At 47.5% G+C, this 13,640-nt stretch overlaps 1 protein-coding gene across 3 annotated transcripts in view; it reads right to left on the minus strand.

The window, feature by feature from the left end:
• Window positions 1-13,640, minus strand: part of LOC126985107 (hemicentin-1-like) — a 295,072-nt gene that overhangs the window by 42,441 nt on the left and 238,991 nt on the right. Inside the window, exon 18 of one of the 3 annotated variants that reach the window (XM_050839571.1) lies at window positions 9,193-9,312. The exons of the other annotated variants lie outside the window; for them this stretch is intronic. The gene's annotated coding sequence lies outside the window, so the exon portion shown is untranslated. Of the gene's footprint in view, window positions 1-9,192; window positions 9,313-13,640 lie in introns of those variants that run through there. 3 annotated transcript variants of the gene reach the window in all.

The following is a 13,640-nucleotide window of genomic DNA, read 5'->3' on the forward strand; positions in this document are numbered from 1 at the left end:
TCCCTCGTTTATCATTTCCTTACCACCCGCAACCATTCTGCCAACCTGCCTAACTACCTGCCTGAGTCGGCATGTAACGATAATTGGCTTACTTACAAATTACTGACTGAGTGATAATCCCGCTAGCTTAATGAACACTTGAATAAATTAATACCAAAGCTGCCTTTAATCATCTATAGCTGCCCGCGTGCGTGGATAGGCAGCTAACTATGAAAATCACAACTCGCAGATGAATGAGTGACAATTCCACTAACTTAATGAACTTATGAATAAATTAATATAGCACATCTGCCGACATTTCTAGCTTTATGAATTACTGGGCAGGTAACTAATTACATAAACAGTGGGCCTAGATCTAAACCTCAACCTCGAAGGCATTGATATGTGCGAGCATGTTTGACCGGAGAATGTCTTTGCCTTGCAGCTTCACATTGATGGCCTTGAGGTGCGCAGTGATGTCCGTGAGTAGGCACAGGCAAGCGAGTCATTGCGGGTCAAGGAGATGAGCGTGGGGAAGAATCTTCTGATGGAGAACAGTGGCGATCTCCTGCTGCAGGTCACATACACAGGACAGCATGGCCCCGAGACAAGACAGTTTCAGCCTGTCCTTCTTTTGTTTAAATAAAATAGGACAACCAGATCTCAAAAAGGACAGACTGTCTTTAAAAGCAAGATCTAAAAGCAGGAAGGTCAACCTACGCGCTCCGCCGGATGACGTCACGAGGAGGACAGGGAGAATATCTCTCTCTCTCTCTCTCTCTCTCTCTCTCTCTCTCTCTCTAATGCTGGGATCACACATCCGCGATTTCGCACTACGACGGTTGGCGATTTTGAAAATTTCCGAAATCGGCATATACGCTCGATATCGTAGCGACGTCCCCGCGATTAGTCGCAATAGTCGCGCGGTAAAGTTCGCACGACTTGCGGGTGCCGGCCCGTCGCGCGAACATTTTGAAATGTTCAAAAAGTTCGCAGAAGTCTGCGATATTGGCCAAATCGCACGATTATTCGCACGGTTAAGCGAGAGACCATCGCAGTATGCGCTCGTATACCCTCGTCAAACGCAAGGGGTCGCGGTGTATGCGAGCGTATATGCGAGCGACTTTGTACATCGTGCGTATGGCAGCGACGCTGCTTCGGAAAGTGAGATGGCAGCGAGGGAGCGGGAGGGTGTGAAAAACCGTTGGGGAACGACCACTCGCTCGCTCGCCCGCACTCACACTGTCCTGCCACACGCCGCTACCCTGCCCGCCTGCAAAATAATATTCCTCAAAACAACTTATTTTGTTCCCAGGAGATCACGACCCCCAGGTTAAGAACTGATAAATTAGAAGCAAGAAACAATAAAGCAATATCAGCGACAGCAAGGGAGGGTAGCACGGGCTACTACTTACTTGAAGCACTGGGTGTTCGTTACTAACCGACTATCAAATTTGAGTAGACACAAGCAACTGGCGTTGCCAGATGGGGATTATTTTACCATATTGAAAACCTATAAGGTTGATCAGCCGAAATAATAACCTTAGCGTTAGAGCGTCGGGATATGCAGGGTGCCAAGATTAATTTCTGGTTAGTGTGTGTATATATATATATATATATATATATATATATATATATATATATATATATATATATATATATATATATATATATATATATATATATATATATATATATATATATATATATATATATATATATATATATATATATATATATATATATATATATATATACACGTATATAATGTGTGGTGTATGAGGGATGGATGGTAGAGAGAGCGCGATAGTGTTGCCCGCCTATTATGGGTCAAAAACAGCGACGCGCCCTCGACGTTTTCTCGACCATGCGTGCGACGTCGAGCGTCGTCGAGCGGCTAGACGAGGGGCGGTCGCGCATAGTCGCCAGGCCCTGCGTTCATCGCAAACCGTCGCAACGGGTTTTATTTTCAAAATTGGGCTCCTCTGCGTACAGTCGCGCGCATTCACGCATGATTCACCTCGACGTCCCCTCGCCTGTCGCCCTGTGTGCGTATGAGCGAGCGACCCTCCCTCGCCATGTTGCTGTGAGTTGAAACAGAGGCAAACTCGCAGAGACAATAGCGATGCTCCCACGATTTCGTGCATTTTCAAAATCGCCAACCGTCGTACAGCGAAATCGCAGATGTGTGATCCAGCATAAGTGTCGTGGTGTGACTGATGGGGTTGTCTGCTCTCTCAACTTTTTTTTATACCCTGTGGTACGTCACGGGAAGGATTTAGATCTTGAGGGCAGTATGAAGCCACCTCTCCAACCGAAATTGACCTCTCTTCTGGCCTCTAACTCCTTACTATTTTACTGGAGTAGCGTTTGGCAGTTTTTGTTGTTATGCTCTTTACCTATTTCCACTGATGTAAAAAAAAAAAACCTATCTCAACCTAACCTAACGTGACCAAACCACACAAGAAGCAACGTCACACGCCGCGTCACACTCCCAGGCTCAAAAACGTCTGGACGACTGTTTTAGATTTCCACCGCTTAGCTGCTCGCTGTGACTGCCTCCCCCTTCCCCTTTTTCTGTCCTCACGGTGCTCGCGACTCAGACATGTAATTAGATAATGCTTTATAATCACTGAATCGATGCACCCCCTATCCCCCACCTCTCTCTCTCTCTCTCTCTCTCTCTCTCTCTCTCTCTCTCTCTCTCTCTCTCTCTCTCTCTCTCTCTCTCTCTCTCTCTCTCTCTCTCTCTCTCTCTCTCTCTCTCTCTCTCTCTCTCTCTGTGTTCCCTTTTTCTTTCCCTTTCCCTTGTATTTACTTTATCTCTTCCTCTTATTTTTCTTTCCCTTTCCCTTTCACGCTTTCTGTCTGTTTGTCTGCACTCACTTTCTCTTTTTCTTTCTTTCTTTTTCTTTCCCTTTCATTGTCTAGGTGTCTGTCTGTCTGTATGTTTATCTGTTTGTCTGTCCCTCACTCCCTCACTCCCTGGCAGGTGAATCAGAGGCCAAGTGGGCGGAGGGGTCGTGAAGGTCGTGCCTGATCTGCGTCACGCCGCAACACGGCCGGTCACGACTGTCAAGGAGGAACGCCGTAAATTAAGGGATGTAAAGCGGAAAACCATAAAAAAGCCAACGCAGCGCCGCCATAACTCAGAGCGAGGCGGAGGTTTGGCAGCGGTGACCTTGACCCGATAACCACGACAGGCAAGCACCAGACAGACGGGTGTAGAGGTGGTCAAAAGGTCATATTCTTAAACATTTCGGCGCCTAAGCACACACATTTAACAAGGCTTTCGTAGGAGTTGTGGGCATTTTCATCGGTAGTTTTATGAGCCTGGTGGTAGTCTGACAAAGCCGCTGAACCTGGAACGTAAAAAAACTCATGAGAACGCGTTTATCCTCTTTCTGGGGCTATAGAAATAACTGATGTGATAGCAGGAAACGTCTGAGATTACCGACCGAAGTCCCTTAGAGGTGGAATGACTGACGAGGGAAGGAATGGACGAAGGGGGTAAAGAATAGCTTTCCGATGGACTCAACAACGGCTACGGTCAACAACACTACAAAGGAGAAGAGGAAAGAGCTGCCGCCTTAACACCTGTCGCTATGGTTTGAATTGCCTCGAACTACCGACCGATGGATCATGAGTCGGGCCAGCAAGAAACCAAGGAACAAGTAATGGAAGAGGGGGACATCGTTACTACCTATAATAAATGACGTTGTGGGTGATGATGATGATGATGATGATAATGATGATGAGGAGGAGGAGGCCCATATTCTTAAACATTTCGGGGGTTACACACACACACACACACACACACACACACACACACACACACATTCGTTAAGGCTTTTTTAGAAGTTGTTGTGGGTATTTCCAGTGTAGTGCTTTGAGCTTCTGCACCATGATTGTGAAAAAGCACTCATGAAAACCAAACTAATCTCCTTCGTGGCCTTTAAAAATAGTTGTTGATGTGAGGAACGGAAGCTTATAAGAGTACCGATGGGAAGGATTAAGGTTAAGGAGAGACGAGAAGGAGAGAGAGAGCGGCAGAAGTACGAGGGAGGATAGACAAGCGGGAGTGGAAATAAGGGCGGCTCGGAAGGAGAGCTCACGGCCGACTCTGCAGGAACGCTAACGTGTCTTCAGGTTTCGAGGCTTCGGCGACGTGGGTTTCGGGGCCTCATGAAGCTCCAGGATCCGTCACGCCACGTCTCCTGTCTCCTGGATGAACGCCGTGACCCGTCTCCTTTTCCTTCTGCTGTTTCTTCTTTTCTTCCTTCTCTAAAACATCCATCTCGCAATAGCATGTTAAATTTTCTCCTCCTCCTCCAACTCGTCCTTTCAGTTTTCCTCTTCCTTCTTTTCCTCCTCTTCCTCCTCCTACTCCTCCTTTTCCTTCTCCTTCTCCTACTCGTCTTAGTTTTCCTCCTCCTCTTCCTCCCATAAAGCCTTCGTTTCGCCGAGGCGCCATCCTCCTCCTCCTCCTTTTTCTTTCCCTTTTCCTATTCATTTTTCTTCTTTTGTAAAGCTTTCGTTTCCTCTAAGGCATTTTCCTTCACCTCCACCTCCTCCTTTTTTTTCTTTCCTTTTCCTCTTCTTTTTTCTTCTTCTGTAAAGCTTTCGTTTCCTCTTAGGCATTTTTCTTCACCTCCACCTCTTTATCGTCTTTCTCCTCTTTGTCTTCATCTTTCTCCTCCTCCTCTTCCTCCTTCTCCTCCTCCTTTTCCTCCAGACGGCCCGGCAGGAGGCAGCTTCCACCCGCACCGCCGCCTCGCGTCTCAGCCGAGTGTGAAATGTGACGCTTCGGGCGATATTGACGTCGTGTTTTCCGTGTTTCCCGTGTTACCTGCCCGTCATGGCGGCGCCCGCACGGGTGTCAGTAAACAAACGGTCCCTGTGATTTGCCGGCGAAGGGGAATGAAGGAAAAGGAAGAAGGCTGGCTGAACGGGGCGACAAGGGGAAGGAAAGAGGAAGAAGGAACGAGGAGTTCCTAGAGGAAAGTCGGAAGGGAAGGAAAGAGACGAAGCGTGAGGCTGATTGGAGGGGGTGGCGAAGGGAAAGAAACGAGAAGGCTGAAGCGACGAGGGGAGGAAAGAGGAAGGAGGAGGAACGAGATGGCTGAATGGCTGGGTGATGGAAAGTGAAGGAATATATATGTTTTTTAACGTTTCGCCAATGGTGCCGGTAGGCTTTTTGGTGGGACCTGGCGGTCGGCCCCAGCCCGTTATGGCGCAGGCAAGTGTTTATAATGGCACCATCTTACTTAACTCATGCTGTCCCCCGGAGCTCATCTTTAATCCTCTTTTAGAGAGGATCTAGAGTCCGGGTTGATAGGTCATCCTCAGGACAGCATGTGGGTAGTCTTCGTCCACTCGGCGATGACTGAAAAATTGCCTGCTTTTTTGTCGCGGCGGGCGGGACGCAAACCTGCGTCCTTATGGACGCCGCGCCCGAACGCTGACCTCTCAGTGTGCGGGGAATGGAAAGGAGAAAGGATGGAATAGATGACTGGAGGATAGCTGAAAGGAAAGGACATAAATGGAACAAGAGTTGACTGAACTGACTGGAATGAATGGAGCAGGATGGAAAGAGGATGCTAATTGACTGGCTGCGACGACGAAGTGAAATAGGGAGAAAGATGAATGAAAAGGCTGACTGAGAGATGAATGGGAGGAAGCTGAAGCTGGGAGGAGGATGACTGGCTAGCGTGGCGAAGAGAAGTGGTGGCTGAAAGAAGAGGCAAAAGCTGGTTGGGAGGAGTGAACAGAAGAGTATTGGAGGAGTTTGGTGTCTGGGAGGGTGGCTGGTGCGGAAGATATGAAGGGCTGATTGGAGTACTGACGGGAAGGGAACGAAAGAACAAACTGATGAGGTAACTGATGAGGAAGAGAGGAGAGCATTGGCTGGGATGGTGGCTGCAGGGAATATCAGAAGACAGGAAGGGAATGGGTGATGAACGGAGAGTGTACACGAATACATGGGACTGGAGGAGTGAGGTAACTATAGTCACCGCACACTAATATTGAGACTTCCATTTAGACATAAGACTCAAACCCAGGTTCGGGTTTAACCCAAAACAAGGTTTTTCATGCGGGTAAATGGAACAGCAGAATCCCTTTTTGTTTTTAACTAACATGATGGACTGACAAGGATCTTTGAATAGCCCGAACGGCCTAGCTAATGGGTAAGGACGAGAGAAGGAGGTTTGTGTGCAGTATTATGTGTGAGCAAGCTCTGTGCGACCTACACAAAGGTCTGCGGACTGCATCGGCGAGTGTTTGGAATTCTTCTTCCTCCTCGCTCACCGACGCATCACTCTTACCTATATTTCGCCGTTTCTTGTATGTGTCGACGTCACAGTATTAACCAACCACCATTACCTACCGTTTGTTGCACTCCGACACCACCAGGGAGCCTTAAATATAAGCCAAATATGATAAAAAGCAGAAGTAACAAAATGGACAGCGCCACAGGGACGGGAACCAGCTTCTGTGATCTGATCTCCGAGTGTCTCGACGAAGCGCCGCCCGCGAGGAGCGACAGACGCGAGGATCGTCTTCCTTGGATCTTACTGGCTGTCATGAATCAGTGGAAAGAGGAGAAAACGATAGGTTTCCCTTCCATAAGTGATGGTGCGGAAAATATAAGCGTTAAGCTTATGAAAAAAATATTTTATCATGTTAAATATTTTCTTTAGTTTCTTCGGCAAAAAAAGCATACCTATAAGGTGCTGATGATTAGCTTTGAAAAAATATTTATAGACGCGTCTCGGGGGAGAGGCGGAAAAGGTGAGGAACACAGACAGCGCGGCGCGCCGCCACTCCTGTCCCCTGTGTCCCTGGCGGCAGGACGGAAAGGCGCGAACCCCCCGACCCCCTTGGAGGCGTAAACAAGTAAATTCAGACTGCACCAAATTTTTCTTCACCAACATTGTAGTGCGAGAATGGAATAAGCTCCCACCTTCAGTGATCCAGTGCAACACGACCGACTCCTTTAAAAACAAGCTGATGAAAACAACACCGACAATGATGACGACACCTTCAATGCATGGAAGGCTTACCTGGAAAAGGTGTTTTCGGTGGAAGATGATGGAGACACCGACAATGATGACGATACCTACAGTGAATGGAGGGTTTACCTGGAAAAGGTGTTTTCGGTGGAAGATAATGACCTAGACGAGGAAGCCACCTACTATAAATGAAAGGGTTACCTGGAACAGGTGTTTTCGGTGGAAGATGATAATGGAAACATAGACAATGATGATGACACAATGAATGGAAGGTTCTCCCGGAGAAGGTGTCTGGAGTCGAAGATAATGACCCTGTCGAGGCTGTCCACGAGGCTGGGGAAGCCACTGATATGGATGGCACTGCTGCTCACGAGGCAGTCCACCAGGTTGGGAAAGCCTCTGGTGACGCTGCCGCTGAGAGGAGGCCCCCGAGCTGGGGGAGGCCTCTCGGAACGGTCAAAGTGTCACAGACAGGGAGGTTTCCCTTCAAGACGATGCCCCTTCACCAGTGGCCGTCTCTGCCATCCCCGCCACAGCTTCCTACGCTTACCGCAGCCTCAGCGTGGCTCACAGAATCATCACCCGCCTCGCAGGGCAAAATAGCCTCCTGCTGGAGGATTTGCAGTGGAGCCACGGCGTCAGCATCGTGCGGGTCAGGCGAACCCTTCACAACAAGGACCACAGAAACGCCGTCCTGCAGTATTAACGCCACATCTGGATCTTGACAATAATGCGCCGGGCACCTATGTAGGTGCATAACACGCATACATATACATGCGCGAGGAGATCGCCGAGTGGCGGAGGCGCGAGGCCTCTGAGGCTCAGTAAGCGACCCAAAGAACATGCCTGTGACCCGTGGCGGTCTCACTACCACCGTGTTTTCTTATCTTTTCTCTCAATAAGATTTTCTCTTTTTATTGCTGTTGTTGTTGCTGTTTTTTGTTATTGTTGTTGTTATATCCATCTCCCCGGCAAGATCAGAAAAGATCACTCGGATCCGTTGGGTAATCGTGATCCGGTTCCGAGTTCCGGGTCAAGGAGCTCAGGAACGGATCAAGCGGAATGGAAGAGGCTTAAGCTGGTTCAGAAGCTTCGCCCCCGCAGCCATGAAGGAAGGGGCGGATTGCTTACATGGAAGGAGCTTGGAATTAGGAATCAAGTATTACTATCGAGGGAGGGTGAGGGAAGAGGCGGGGTTTCTGGACCGAGTTAGTGTGCGGTGACTATAGTGAGGCTGGACCGGAGACGAGTGGAACGGGTGAAGAGACTGACAGGAGGGGCTCATGTACTGGATGCGGTAGACTGACGGAATTGATTAAGTGGTGAGGTTAATGTAAGGGGGGAAATGAGGGGGGTGGAGGACTGAAGGCAGGTTTTTAAGGGGGGCTCAAGTAATACTGGCGGCGGTAGACTGAAGGAGATGACTAGAATCTGTGAGGTGAATGAAATAGAGAAAGTGACTGTGGGGGGAATGGAGGGAGGTATTATTGGGCTCATGAAGTAACTTGGGGACGAAAAAAGGCAGGGAAGAGAGGGGCGGGGGGAGTGAGGTGGGTAGGTGCGATGATATGAAGGAAACTGAATCATAAAAAGAAATATCCATCTCAGCTCCTCGCGTCTACTTCCCTGAGGATGTATTTGTTCTGCCTGGCGAAGGTGAGGCGAGGCGGCGTCAAGGCTCCTCATCATCTCCCACGGCACTTTTATTGAGCTCACCTGCTGTCCACGTTAACTGACGGCCTGAATTTGTCTCTCTCCTTCCCTCTGTCTGTCTGTCTGTCTGTATGTGTGTATGTATGTATCTCTCCACCCGTCTGTGTGTATGTCTTTCATGTCCAGTCTTTCGCTAAACACACATACACAACCACATACGCACATACGCACATACATTCACCCAAGAAGCAATTAATGAGGATGATTCAATTAGTGAATTTTTAACATCATTGCCACCTTTTTTTTTTTTTTCCTCCTCGCGGCTCTTTTTCTCCCTCTCCGCGCGTGTTGATAAATTGAATTAAAGTCCATTTCCACGCCAGCAATTTATCAGACATGTATGAGAAAAAAATACATCCATCAAAGGTTAAACAAACATTATTAGTGTATACTTTATTAATATTTCTACTACTACTACTACTACTACCACTACTGCTACTACCTCTACTATTACTACTGCTGGTTAGAGGGGAATGAGATACAGGAATATGCCAACTATTTTTATTTTATTGTTAGTATCATCTTCAGATAATGGAGAGAAGCTGGAGGGAGGAAGGAGAGACAACACGGAGAGGAGACCAAAGCGGCGAGGTGTGGCGCTGACGGTCTGGAGGGAAAAAAAAGGGAGAGGAAAAAAATGGAGGGAGGAGAGAAAAGTTAATGTGTTGCTAATGTGTGTTGTTTTTTGTTGTTTTGTCTTGTGTTGTACGGTGTTGCATGGTGTTGGTGGTTTGTTGTTGTTGTTGTTGTCGTTGTTGTTTTGTACTGAAATGTATTGTGTTGTGTTCTGGTGGTGGAGTTTTTTATGTTGTTTTTGTTGTTAATCTGCGTATGTTTGTATTTGTGTGTGCGTGTGCGTGTGCGTGTGTGTGTGTGTGTGTGTGTGTGTGTGTGTGTGTGTTAGCGAGTTATTACATTAGTGGATTAGTAATATTCATCATCATAAGAGTATTAATCAACTACTACAACTATGCACACTGTTATCATTATCATCACTATCTATGACAGGTTTACTTTTATTATCACTGCTACCATCACCATCAACCATACTATTAGGTTCCTCCACTACCAAACCCGTCACTTCGAAGCCAGAATAAATTATAAGTACCTCCGCCACCACCACCACCATCACCACCACCACCACAACCACCGACACCAACAACTACAGAAACAAACGAAACCTTGATCACCAACAGCAATAACTCCACACAACAGCAATACAACCAAAAACAACCGAATAAACGGCATCAACAGCAACCAAAGACCCCCCCACCCCCCAAAACACGCCTTCATCATCCCTCCTTTCACACACACCATCACTCCCCCCCCCCCTTATCTCCCCTTCCTCCACACACACACGTATATACACACATCTGTAAGCAAGCACCAGCCTCATCAGTGGCATCAAGCGGTCCATTAATGAGTCTAATCACAGGTACACGTTCACCTGGCCACTTTGAGGCTATGAGGGAGGGACGTTTGAGGAGGAGGAAGAGGAGGAGGAGGAGGAAGAGGAGGAGGAGGACTGATCTAGAGGGAGAGACAGGTACAGGAAATGGAAGTGGATAGCGTAGAGGAATATAAAGGAAGGGAGGAGATTGAGAGCGAGAGAGAGAGAGAGAGAGAGAGAGAGAGAGAGAGAGAGAGAGAGAGAGAGAGAGAGAGAGAGAGAGAGAGAGAGAGAGAGAGAGAGAGAGAGAGAGAGAGAGAGAGAGAGAGAGAGAGAGCGGGTGGTACTGGCAGAGTAAGAGATTATAGTTAGAGAGGAAAAGATGATAAAGGATAAAAAATGTACAAAGTAAAAGTAGAGAGATATGGAGGAGGAAAAAGCCGGTAAGGAGTTTAGGAGCTCGAGGAAACATGGAAACATGGACTAGCAGGCAGCAGAAAGCTTGTTGGCTCTTTACTAGGCTGCCTGCGTTCAGTGATTTAATCAATCCGTTTGCCATAGGAGTGGCTTGCAGGGAAGGATTATAGCACTTGTGTATCTACTCTTGGGAACGTTCAGTTCACTCCCGTTGCAGCAAAGTGGCGATCAATGCGTTTCTTGAAGGAGTTGATGGTCTCTGCGCTAACCACTTCTGCAGGAAGGCTGTTCCAGTGGCGAACAACTCTATTCGAGAAATAACTCCTGCCGATGTCGGTATTGCATCGCTTTGCTTGAATTGTTTTTCCGTTGTTTCTTGTTCTCAGGTTAGTTTGTAGCGTGAAGAGTTTGGAGTGATCAACGTTGCTGAGCTTATTCAGGTACTTAAAGACTTGTATCATGTCTCCCCGCAGTCGTCTCTTTTCCAACGTGAAGAGGTTGAGTCGCTCGAGTCGTTCTTCATAGGGTTTCGTCCTCAGTGATGGTATCATCTTCGTGGCGCGGCGCTGTACTCTCTCAAGTAATTCAATGTCTTTCCTGTAATTAGGAGACCAGAATTGCACGGCGTATTCCAGGTGGGGCCTTACCAGCGAATTATACAAGGATAACATAACTCCCGGCGTCTTGTATTCGAAGTTCCTCGATATGAACCCAGGCATTGTATTGGCTTTCTTACAGGCGGACTTGCGGTGTTTTGTTTGTTTCAAGTCACTGCTGATGGTGACCCCGAGGTCTCTTTCCTGTTGCACAACATGTAGTGGTTCGCCACCCATGTGGTATGTGTGGTTGCTGTTTCTGGATCCGGTATGCATTACTTTACATTTGGTAGTGTTGAAGGACATCTGCCATTTTTCTGACCACCGAGTGATCTGGTCCAGGTCTCTCTGGATAATTTTGCAGTCTGGCGTCGTGAGGGCCTTCCCACCCACATTTGTGTCGTCGGCAAATTTTGAAAGATTGGATTTTAATCCTAGTTCTAGGTCGTTGATATATATGATGAAAAGTATGAGTCCCAGCACTGACCCCTATGGCACTCCACTTGTGACCGGGAGCCACTCGGAGGCCTGTCCGTTGAGTACAACTCATTGTTTTCTTCCAGTGAGCCAGTCTTTGATCCACGCTGTCAGATTGTCGCCTAATCCCGCCGACTTAAGTTTCTTGAGGAGTCTTTCGTGTGGCACTTTGTCAAAGGCTTTCTGAAAGTCTAGATATATAACATCACTGGGATATGATTATCCCAGTTTTCATAGATACCTTGGAAGAAGAAGAGGAGGAGGAGGAGGAAAGGAAGGAGGAGGAGGAGGAAAGGAAGGAGGAGGAGAAGGTAAAGAAAAAAAAATAGAGGAAAGGAAAAGTACGATGACAGAGAAGTGAAAAAAAAGCGAGGAGAAAAAAAAACTAAATTAAAAAAACAACTATAATCAAATCGAGAAAGACAAACAAAACAAAAAGAAGCCAAGAGAAAAGATAAATAACAATGATGGAGAGAGAGAGAGAGAAAGAAAGAGAGAGGAAGAGAGAAAGAGAAAGAGGGAGAGGGAGAGAGAGAGAGAGAGATAAACATAACATAACAAGATGGACGACCAAAAGAGAGAGAGAGAGAGAGAGAGAGAGAGAGAGAGAGAGAGAGAGAGAGAGAGAGAGAGAGAGAGAGAGAGAGAGAGAGAGAGAGAGAGAGAGAGAGAGAGACAGAGAGAGAGAGAGAGAGAGAGAGAGAGAGAGAGAGAGAGAGAGAGAGAGAGAGAGAGAGAGAGAGAGAGAGAGAGAGAGAGAGAGAGAGAGAGAGAGAGAGAGAGAGAGAGAGAGAGAGAGAGAGAGAGAGAGAGAGAGAGAGAGAGAGAGAGAGAGAGAGAGAGAGAGAGAGAGAGAGAGAGAGAGAGAGAGAGAGAGAGAGAGAGAGAGAGAGAGAGAGAGAGAGAGAGAGAGAGAGAGAGAGAGAGAGAGAGAGAGAGAGAGAGAGAGAGAGAGAGAGAGAGAGAGAGAGAGAGAGAGAGAGAGAGAGAGAGAGAGAGAGAGAGAGAGAGAGAGAGAGAGAGAGAGAGAGAGAGAGAGAGAGAGAGAGAGAGAGAGAGAGAGAGAGAGAGAGAGAGAGAGAGAGAGAGAGAGAGAGAGAGAGAGAGAGAGAGAGAGAGAGAGAGAGAGAGAGAGAGAGAGAGAGAGAGAGAGAGAGAGAGAGAGAGAGAGAGAGAGAGAGAGAGAGAGAGAGAGAGAGAGAGAGAGAGAGAGAGAGAGAGAGAGAGAGCTACACTGCGGTTCAAAATTAAGCACAGGTATTTTTCAGGTGAGGTACAAGTGTTGCATTTAATATTACTACCTATTGATTAGCTAAGGAGGAGGAGGAGGAGGAGGAGGAGGAGGAGTTAGCTTCGTTGCGGTCTGACACATCATGAGAGGAGGATGAAGGTGAACGAGGGAGAGGGGGGAGAGTGAGGAGAAGTAGACATGGGAAAGAAGAAGGAAAATGAGAGGAGGGGGAATGAAAATAATGCATGGTGGGAAGAGAGAAAGGAAATAGCATAGGAGAAAAGGAAAAGAAGAAGGAGTAAAGGGAAGTAAAGACTGAGATGAGAAATGAGGGGTTGGAAGCAGGGTGTGAGGAAGAGGATGAGAAGTGAGTGAGAGAGAAAGTAGTTAAAGACTGTTAAGGGGTTACGAAGGGGAAGAGGGGTTTTAAGGGGTGGTGAAACTGGAAAGGGAAGATGTATGTATTGGGGGAAGGGAAGGATGTTGAGAGTTAGAGGTAGGGGAGAGGGGAGAAGAACTGATACTGGGGAGATGTGGAGGGGTGAAGGGGGGAAGATGATGATGGTGGTGGTGGTGGTGGTGGTGGTGGGTATTCCTGGAACTCTAAAACCTTGAGGGATATGCGGCAGTAATGAATGAGAAATGCGAGAAAGAGTACGCACGCACACACACACACACACACACACACACACACACACACACACACACACACACACACACACACACACACACACACACACACACACACACACACACACACACACACACACACACACGAGCGAATGAGTGCGTGAGTGAGTGAGTGCGTGAGTGAGTGAGTGAGT

This window comes from Eriocheir sinensis, chromosome 58, assembly GCF_024679095.1.
Source record: "Eriocheir sinensis breed Jianghai 21 chromosome 58, ASM2467909v1, whole genome shotgun sequence".
Classification (NCBI taxonomy): Eukaryota; Metazoa; Arthropoda; class Malacostraca; order Decapoda; family Varunidae; genus Eriocheir; species Eriocheir sinensis.